Source organism: Arachis ipaensis, chromosome B8 (genome assembly GCF_059453495.1).
Source record: "Arachis ipaensis isolate K30076 ecotype BB chromosome B8, ASM5945349v1, whole genome shotgun sequence".
NCBI classification, from domain to species: domain Eukaryota; kingdom Viridiplantae; phylum Streptophyta; class Magnoliopsida; order Fabales; family Fabaceae; genus Arachis; species Arachis ipaensis.
The window spans coordinates 87,732,840-87,743,407 of NC_142443.1; the positions used below are offsets into that span (position 1 = coordinate 87,732,840).

Sequence of the window (10,568 nt, forward strand, 5' to 3'; positions counted from 1 at the left end):
TGGGGATGGCTAAGCATGGCCACGTTAGAAGCCACGTTAACCTAGTTAACATGGACTCTAACGTGAGGCATAGGGGCACCTTGGAACGTTAGTGACAATGTTGAGTGTCACTAACGTCCTCGAAGGATGGCAAGCCCACGTTAAAGAGCCACATTAACTAAGTTAACGTGGGCTCTAACGTGGGAACAAAGGGGGCTTTTCAAAGTTATTGGAAATGTAAGTCTCAATAACGTGTGCGAAGGACTTAGAGGCAACGTTAGTGGCAACGTTTATGCCACTAACGTTGAAGTTAACGTGGCTTTTACTTAGTAACGTTAGTGAGAAAGTTGATTGTCACTAACGTTCTCGAAGTTATATTTTCATTAAACGTTAACACCCCTAACGTCCTGAGCTAAAGTCTCTGCCCACTTCACATTTTCTCTCTGCAAGTAAAGCCAAGCCCAAATGAAGAAGAGAACTGCTTCAAACTCAAGATCCAAAGGCCCAAGACTTGAAGAGCCAACTAGAAGTTGAGAGAAGTAGTATATACAGGAGTAGCTTTGAATTGTTAAGGAGTTCTGGAAGTTTGGAAAAAGAAAACCACTCTCTGTATTTTACCTTCTCTGAAATTTCTAGTTTTATGATGTATTCTCCATCTTTGTTTTCATTTTCTAGAGCTATGAACAACTAAACCCTTTTCATTGGGTTAGGGAGCTCTGCTGTAATTTGATGGATCAATACTAATTTTCATTATTCTTCTTCTATCTTTTCTCTTGATTTTACTTGAAAGCTTTCGATCTTCATCCAATTGAGTAGTTATCTTGGAAAAGAAGCTATTCAAACTTGGATCTCTTCTGAACCTAGAAAGAGGAATGAAGAGATCAAGCTAGAAATGCTTTCTCATGATGGACCAAATTGGGTTTGGATGGGTATGTGACTATAACCCTCTCAATATTTGATTTGAGAAATGCATGTGGTATAATCAGTGACCATACTTCATCTCTTCTCATGAGCAATTGACCAAGGAATTGGCTATTGATCAAGATTTGAGAGATTGAATTGCAAGAAATTGTAATTCAATCAATTAAGATTGCCAAGGAGATCAATGAGTGCATTGATTGAGGAAGAGATGAAAATGAACTTGATCCAGAGAATTGCAACATCTCCTAAGCCCAATGAACTCCCCATCTCTGATCTTACCCATTCTCTTTAATTTCTGCCATTTACTTTTATGCGCAAATCCCCCATTCCCATTTACAATTCTGCAATTTATTTTCAGTCATTTACTTCCAGTCCTTTAATTCTAAGCATTTACTTTTCTGTTATTTACATTCCCGCCATTTTATTTTCTGCAACTCTCAACCCAAATTCTGGATTCGCTCAACTAGAACATTCTTCTAATTAAAGTTGCTTGATCAATCAATCCCTGTGGGATTCGACCTCACTCTATTGTGAGTTTTTACTTGACGACAAATTCGGTACACTTGCCGAAGGGAGATTTGTTGTGAGACAAGTTTTCCCCGCATCAGGAATCTCTATACTGTGACATAGAGGATTCCATATTTTCTTTGTTATTCCCTTCTTGTCATATGAGCAGGAGTAAGGACAAGAACATTCTTGTTGAAGGAGATCCTGAACCTGAAAGGACTCTGAAAAGGAAACTAAGAGAAGCTAAAATACAACAATCCAGAAACAACCATACAGGAATTTTTGAACAGGAAGAGGAGATGGCAGCCGAAAATAATAATAATGCAAGGAGGATATTTGGTGACTTTATTGCACCTAATTCCAATTTACATGGAAGAAGCATCTCCATCCCTACCATTGGAGCAAACAACTTTGAGCTTAAACCTCAATTAATTTCTCTGATGCAACAAAACTGCAAGTTTCATGGACTTCTATCTGAAGATCCTTTTCAGTTCTTAACTGAGTTCTTGCAGATTTGTGATACTGTTAAGACTAATGGAGTAGATTCTGAAGTCTACAGGCTCATGCTTTTCCCTTGTGCTGTGAGAGACAGAGCTAGAATATGGTTGGATTCTCAACCTAAAGATAGCCTGAACTCTTGGGATAAGCTGGTCAAGGCTTTCTTAGCCAAGTTCTTTCCTCCTCAAAAGCTGAGTAAGCTTAGAGTGGATGTTCAAACCTTCAGACAGAAAGAAGGTGAATCCCTCTATGAAGCTTGGGAGAGATACAAAGAACTGACCAAAAAGTGTCCTTCTGACATGCTTTCAGAGTGGACCATCCTGGATATATTCTATGATGGTCTGTTTGAATTAGCTAAGATGTCATTGGATACTTCTGCAGGTGGATCCATTCACCTAAAGAAAATGCCTGCAGAAGCTCAAGAACTCATTGACATGGTTGCTAATAACCAGTTCATGTACACTTCTGAGAGAAATCCTGTGAGTAATGGGACGCCTCAGAAGAAGGGAGTTCTTGAAATTGATACTCTGAATGCCATATTGGCCCAGAATAAAATATTGACTCAGCAAGTCAATATGATTTCTCAGAGTCTGAATGGAATGCAAGCTGCATCCAACAGTACTCAAGAGGCATCTTCTGAAGAAGAAGCTTATGATCCTGAAAACCCTGCAATAGCAGAGGTGAATTACATGGGTGAACCATATGGAAACACCTATAACCCCTCACGGAGAAATCATCCAAATCTCTCATGGAAGGATCAACAAAATCCTCAACAAGGCTTTAATAATGGTGGAAGAAACAAGTTTAGTAATAGCAAGCCTTTTCCATCATCCACTCAGCAACAGACAGAGAACTCTGAACAAAGTACCTCTAATTTAGCAAACTTAGTCTCTGATCTATCTAAGGCCACTCTGAGTTTCATGAATGAAATAAGGTCCTCCATTAGAAATTTGGAGGCACAAGTGGGCCAGCTGAGTAAGAAAATCACTGAAACCCCTTCTAGTGCTCTCCCAAGTAATACAGAAGAAAATCCAAAAGGAGAGTGCAAGGCCATTGACATAGTCAACACGGCCGAACCTAGAGAGGAAGGGAAGGACGTGAATCCCAAGGAGGAAGACCTCCTGGGATGTCCAATGATCAATAAGGAGTATCCCTTTGAGGAACCAAAGGACTCTGAGGCTCATCTAGAGACCATAGAGATTCCATTAAACCTCCTTACGCCCTTCATGAGCTCTGATGAGTATTCCTCTTCAGAAGAGAATGAGGATGTTACTGAAGATCAAGTTGCCAAGTTCCTTGGTGTAATCATGAAGCTGAATGCCAATTTATTTGGTAATGAGACTTGGTGAGATGAACCTCCCCTGTTCACCAATGAACTAAATGCATTGGATCAACTGAGATTGCCTTAGAAGAAACAGGATCCTGGAAAGTTCCTAATACCTTGTACCATAGGCACCATGACCTTTGAAAAGGCTCTATGTGACCTTGGGTCAGGAATAAACCTCATGCCACTCTCTGTAATGGAGAAACTGGGAATCTTTAAGGTACAAGCTGCTAAAATCTCATTAGAGATGGCAGACAATTCCAGAAAATAGGCTTATGGACAAGTAGAGGACATATTAGTAAAGGTTGAAGGCCTTTACATCCCTGCTGATTTTATAATCCTAGATACTGGGAAGGATGAGGATGAATCCATCATCCTTGGAAAATCCTTCCTAGCCACAACAAGAGCTGTGATTGATGTTGACAGAGGTGAACTAGTCCTTCAATTGAATGAGGACTTCCTTATGTTTAAAACTCAAGGTTCTTCTTCTGTAAACATGGAAAAGAGGCACAGTAAGCTTCTCTCAAAACAGAGTCATACAGAGCCCCCACAGTCAAACTCTAAGTTTGGTGTTAGGAGGCCACAACCAAACTCTAAGTTTGGTGTTGAACTCCCATATCCAAACTCTAAGTTTGGTGTTGGGGAGTCTCAACAATGCTCTGAACATCTGTGAGACTCCATGAGAGCCCACTGTCAAGCAATTGACATTAAAGAAGCACTTATTGGGAGGCACCCCAATTTTTATTTATCTAATTTTATTTTTTATTTTTTGTTATTTCATATTTTATTAGGTTCATGATCATGTTGAGTCAAAAAATAAATAAAAAAAATTAAAAACAGAATCAAAAACAGCAGAAGAAAAATCACACCCTAGAGGAAGGACTTACTGGCGTTTAAACGCCAGTAAGGAGCATCTGGCTGGCGTTTAACGCCAGAACAGAGCATGGATCTGGCGTTGAACGCCCAAAACAAGCAGCATCTTGGCGTTCAGATGCCAGAAATGCACACTGAGGAAAGCTGGCGCTGAACGCCAGAAACAAGCATAGAACTGGCGTTCAACGCCAGAAACATGCTGTATCTGGGTGCTGAACGCCCAGAACAAGCATCAGTTTGGCGTTTAAATGCCAGAATTGCATGCAAAGGTGTTTTACATACCTAATTGGTGCAGGGATGCAAATCCTTGACACGTCAGGATCTGTGGACCCCACAGGATCCCCACATACTTCCACTCACCTTACTTCCTCATAATCCTATATCACCCTTTCCCAAGAACCCTTCACCAATCACCTCCAATTCCCCTCCAAAACCATCATACACCCACCTACACCCACCCACTCAAAATTCAAACCATTACTCCCTCCTTTTTACACCTCATAACCACTTTAAACCCTATATAGCCGAATACACACATCCCTCCATCTCCTCCATATCTTCTTCTTCTTCTACTATTTTTTCTTCTTTTGTTCGAGGGCGAGCAATATTCTAAGTTTGGTGTGGTAAAAGCATAACTTTTTTGTTTTTCCATAACCATTGATGGTACCTAAGGCCAGAGAAACCTCTAGAAAGAGAAAAGAGAAGACAAAAGCTTCCACCTCCAAGTCATAGGAGATGGAGAGATTCATCTCAAGGGTCTATAGCTCAGTGGTAGAACATTTGACTGCAAATTAAGAGATCCCTGAGATACCTCAAGGGATGCACTTTCCTCCACAGAACTATTGGGAGCAAATCAACACCTCCCTAGGAGAATTAAGTTCCAACATGGGACAACTAAGGGTGGAACATCAAGAGCACTCCATCATCCTTCATGAAATTAGAGAAGATCAAAGAGCAATGAGGGAGGAGCAACAAAGACAAGGAAGAGACATAGAAGAGCTCAAGGACATCATTGGTTCCTCAAGAAGAAAACGCCACCATCACTAAGGTGGACTCATTCCTTGTTCTTAAATTTTCTGTTTTTTGTTTTCTCTATGTTAAGTGCTTATCTGTGTTTGTGTCTTCATTACATGATCATTAGTATTTAGTAACTATGTCTTAAAGTTATGAATGTCCTATGAATCCATCACCTCTCTTAAATGGAAACTGTTTTAATTCAAAAGAACAAGACGTACATGAGTTTCGAATTTATCCTTGAACTTAGTTTAATTATATTGATGTGGTGACAATACTTTTTATTTTCTGAATGAATGCTTCAACAGTGCATATGTCTTTTGAAGTTGTTGTTTAAGAATGTTAAATATGTTGGCTCTTGATAGAATGATGAACAGGAGACATGTTATTTGATAATCTGAAAAATCATAAAAATAATTCTTGAAGCAAGAAAAAGCAGTGAATACAAAGCTTGCAAAAAAAAAAGGCGAAAAAAATATATATAGAAAAAGAAAAAAAAAGCAAGCAGAAAAAGCCAAAAGCTCTTAAAACCAAAAGGCAAGAGCAAAAAGCCAATAGCCCTTAAAACCAAAAGGCAAGGGTAATAAAAAGGATCCCAAGGCTTTGAGCATTAGTGGATAGGAGGGCCTAAAGGAATAAAATCCTGGCCTAAGCGGCTAAACCAAGCTGTCCCTAACCATGTGCTTGTGGCGTGAAGGTGTCAAGTGAAAACTTGAGACTGAGCGGTTAAAGTCAAGGTCCAAAGCAAAAGAAGAGTGTGCTTAAGAATCTTGGACACCTTTAATTGGGGTCTTTAGCAAAGCTGAGTCACAATCTGAAAAGGTTCACCCAGTTATGTGTCTGTGGCATTTATGTATCCGATGGTAATACTGGAAAACAAAGTGCTTAGGGCCACGGCCAAGACTCATAGAGTAGCTGTGTTCAAGAATCAACATACTGAACTAGGAGAATCAATAACACTATCTGAACCCTGAGTTCCTATAGATGCCAATCATTCTGAACTTCAATGGATAAAGTGAGATGCTAAAACTATTCAAGAGGTAAAAAGCTACAAGTCCCACTCATCTGATTGGAGCTATGTTTCATTGATAGTTTGGAATTTATAGTATATTCTCTTCTTTTTATCCTATTTGATTTTCAGTTGCTTGGGGACAAGCAACAATTTAAGTTTGGTGTTGTGATGAGCGGATAATTTATACGCTTTTTGGCATTATTTTTAGTATGTTTTTAGTAGGATCTAGTTATTTTAGGGATGTTTTTATTAGTTTTTATGTTAAATTCACATTTCAGGACTTTACTATGAGTTTGTGTGTTTTTCTGTGATTTCAGGTATTTTCTGGCTGAAATTGAGGGACTTGAGAAAAAATCATATTCAGAGGTTGAAGAAGGACTATTGATGCTGTTGGATTCTGACCTCCCTACACTCAAAGTGGATTTTCTGGAGCTACAGAACTCAAAATGGTGCGCTTCTAATTGCGTTGGAAAGTAGACATCCAGGGCTTTCCATGAATATATAATAGTCCATACTTTGGCCGAGTTTAGATGCTGCAGTCTAGAGTTAAACGTCAGAAACACGTCACGAACCAGAGTTGAACGCCAAAAACACGTTCAACTTGGCGTTCAACTCCAGAAGAAGCCTCTGCACGTGTAAACTTCAAGCTCAGCCCAAGCACACACCAAGTGGGACCCAGAAGTGGATTTATGCATCAATTACTTACTTCTGTAAACCCTAGTAACTAGTTTAGTATAAATAGGACTTTTTACTATTGTATTTACATCTTATGATTTTTAGCTCAACTTTGGGGATCATATTGATCACGTTTGGGGGCTGGCCATTCGGCCATGCCTGAACCTTTCACTTATGTATTTTTCAACGGTAGAGTTTTTACACTCCATAGATTAAGGTGTGGAGCTCTACTGTTCCTCATGATTTAATGCAAAGTACTACTGTTTTATATTCAATTCAACTTATTTCGCTTCTAAGATATCCATTCGCGCCCAAGAACATGATGAATGTGATGATTATGTGACGCTCATCATCATTCTCACTTATGAATGCGTGCCTGACAAACACTTCCGTTCTACATGCAAACAAGCTAGAATGAATATCTCTTAGATATCTAATACAGGGGACCGAGTCTGAGATATTAGAATCTTCGTGGTATAAGTTAGAACCCATGGATGGCCATTCCTGAGATCCGGAAAGTCTAAACCTTGTCTGTGGTATTCCGAGTAGGATTTGGGAAGGGATGGCTGTGACGAACTTCAAACTCGTGAGTGTTGGGCGTAGTGACAGACGCAAAAGGAGGGTGAATCCTATTCCAGTATGATCGAGAACCTCCAGATGATTAGCCATGTCGTGACAGAGCATTTGGACCTTTTTCACAGAGAAGATGAGATGTAGCCATTGACAACGGTGATGCCCTTACAGAAAGCTTGCCATGGAAAGGAGTAGGAATGATTGAATGAAGACAGCAGAAAAACAGAATTTCAGAGGAACGAAAGCATCTCTATACGCTTATCTGAAATTCTCACCAATGATTTACATAAGTATTTCTATCTTTATTTTCTGTTTATTTATTATTATTATTCGAAAACTCCATAACCATTTGATATCCGCCTGACCGAGATTTACAAGATGACCATAGCTTGCTTCATACCAACAATCTCCGTGGGATCAACTCTTACTCACGTAAGGTTTTATTACTTGGACGACCCAGTGCACTTGCTGGTTAGTTATGCGAAGTTGTGAAGTTATGTTTGGACCAAGGTAATGTGCACCAGTTTGTTGGCGCCATTGCCAGGGAGAGAACGAACAACAAAATGTTACCTAACCTGAGTAACAATTTTGCATACCAAGTGTAATAATCATCAGTTTGAGGGCCTGTCTCTAACTGTTGGTAGATCAGTTTCACTTTGTCTCCTTCTGAGAATCACTCAATTGGTATTCTTTTGTTTCTCCACCCTCTTGGACCTTTTTCTTGCTCTTCTTTCCTTTCTTTGGTGGCCCTTCTGTCTTGACAGCAGGCTTTATATCAGGGTCTTTTTTCCTAGTGATCAACTTCTCAATCTCTTCCTGCCTTCTCTTCTCAGTCTTTACATCTTTATTCCCCTTTTGTTCTTCTCCACTGTTTGTCTTTTTCTTCGAAGGTGAGCTGATGAGTGCCTCTTTGGGTTTTCCTTCCAATGTCAGTCTTCTCCTTCAACTCTCATGCAGCTTTTCTCTTCAGCAGTATGCTGTATTTCCTTAAAGACATTTAGAGTGATCTTCTCATCATGTGCTCTCAGAGTCATTTCTCTTTTTTTCACATCAATGATGGCCCTTGCTGTAGCTAGGAAAGGTCTTCCCAATATAATAGAATTGCCTCCCTCCTCATCTAAATCCAAGATCACAAAATCTACTGGAAATATGAACTTATCCACCTTGACTAGTGATAAACCACAATTTTATGGTTTATCTTGTGCTCAATTAAGTGGTTTTTATCAATTCTTTACACACTTATTCATTGAATGTGCATGTTCTACATTTTCCTTCCTAACTTTTTGCTATGATTGAAAACATGCTTCTTTAGCCTTATATTTGCTAATATTAATCCTCTCTTATTACCATTCGATGCCGTGATATGTGTGTTAAGTGTTTTCAAAGATTACAGGGCAGGAATGGCTTAGACGATGGAAAGGAAGCATGCAAAAGTGGAAGGAATACAAGAAACGGAAGGAACTGCTAAAGCTGTCCAGCCTGACCTCTTCGCACTCAAACGGTCATAACTTGAGCTACATAGGTGCAAATGATGCGGTTTCAGTTGCGTTGGAAAGCTAACGTCTGAAGTTTCGAAATAATATATAATATGCTATAGTTGCTCTGATGATAAGTGACGCAAACGTGTGATTCACACGGACGCGTCGCAGTGACGAAAAACCAGCGTGGCAGATTTCGCAACCAGCGATTTCTGGGCTGTTTCTGGCCCAGTTTTCAACCCAGAAAACACAAATTAGAGGCTATAAAGTGGGGGAATCCATTCATTCATGAATCATACTTTCATATTCACAATTTTAGGATTTAGATGTAGTTTTAGAGAGAGAGAGGCTCTCTCTTTTCTCTTAGGTTTTAGAATTAGGATTCTCTTATTTTATGGTTATTTTCTTCATTTCAGGTTTAATGTTCCTTTTATTTATGTTTTTCTTTTACTTTTATATACTCTAATGCTTTTACTTGTTAATTACTTATGTTCCCAAATTGGCTTATGAACCCTTCATGTTAGGATTTTCTTAATTAATAATTTGAGGTATTTCAGATTTATGATTGTTTTACTCTATTTATGATGCTTTCAATTTAATTTAGATTTATTTTCTCCTTTTTGCTTTGGTTAAGTAATTAGTAACACTTGAGTTATCAGACTAAGCAGTTGACTGAAAATTGGGATTGCTGATTGATTTGGATCGCTCTAAAGCTAGTTTTTTCACAGGAGTTGACTAGGACTTGAGGATCAAATTGATTGGTCCACTTGACTTTCCTTTATTTAGTAAGGGTTAACTAAGTGGGAGCAATAACAATTCTCATCACATCTGATAAGGATAACTAGGACGAGATTTCCAGTTCTTATACCTTGCAAGAGATTTTTATAATTATTAATTTATTTTTCTTGCCATTTAAATTACTTGTTCTCTATTTCAAAAACCCAAAAATACACCTTTTTCCATAACCAATAATAAATCATACTTCCCTACAATTCCTTGAGAAGACGACCCGAGGTTTAAATACTTCGGGTATAAATTTTATTGGGTTTTCTTACTTGTGACAACCAAACTTTTGTACGAAAGGATTCTCTTTTGGTTTATAAACTATACCTACAACGCGATTATTTTCAAAAAATTCTGTACTAGCAAGAATCTGATCATCAACTAGGAGAATCAATAACCACTCCATTAGGGACTACCATTGATCTATCAGCAAGTTGCAAGGTCATCCATATAGGCTTCACTTCTTCTATGGCCAACTTTCTCATCATAGATAAGGGCATCAGATTGATGCTTGATCCTAAATCACATAATGCCCTATCAATGGATATATTGCCAATGATACTAGGCAGAAAGAAACTTCCAGGATCGTTGAGTTTGGGTGGGAGCTCTTTCTGGATGATTGCACTGCACTCTTGGGTTAAGAACACTGTATCCTTTTCATTCCAGCTTTTCTTCTTGTTGATGAGTTCTTTGAGAAATTTTGCATACAGGGGCATCTGCTCCAATGCTTCAGCAAGGGGAACGATTATTTCCAGCTTCATAAAAACTTCCAAAAATTTGGGAAACTATTGATCCTTGAGTTCTCTTTGCAATCTTTGAGGGTATGACAGAGGAGGTATGTAGTGTTTAACTTCCTTCCTCTATTCCTGTGGAGGCTTTATCATGACTTGTTTTCCCTTCTTTGAAGCTTGAGACTCTTCATCCTTCTTTC

At 38.9% G+C, this 10,568-nt stretch overlaps 1 non-coding gene across 1 annotated transcript; it reads right to left on the bottom strand.

Annotated features, from left to right (window-relative positions):
* Positions 1 to 2,102: 2,102 nt before the first annotated feature.
* On the bottom strand, positions 2,103 to 2,210 carry LOC148548738 (small nucleolar RNA R71). The gene has a single exon (XR_015898914.1). It is a non-coding gene; the product is annotated as a small nucleolar RNA R71 (small nucleolar RNA).
* Between the last annotated feature and the right edge of the window lie 8,358 nt (positions 2,211 to 10,568).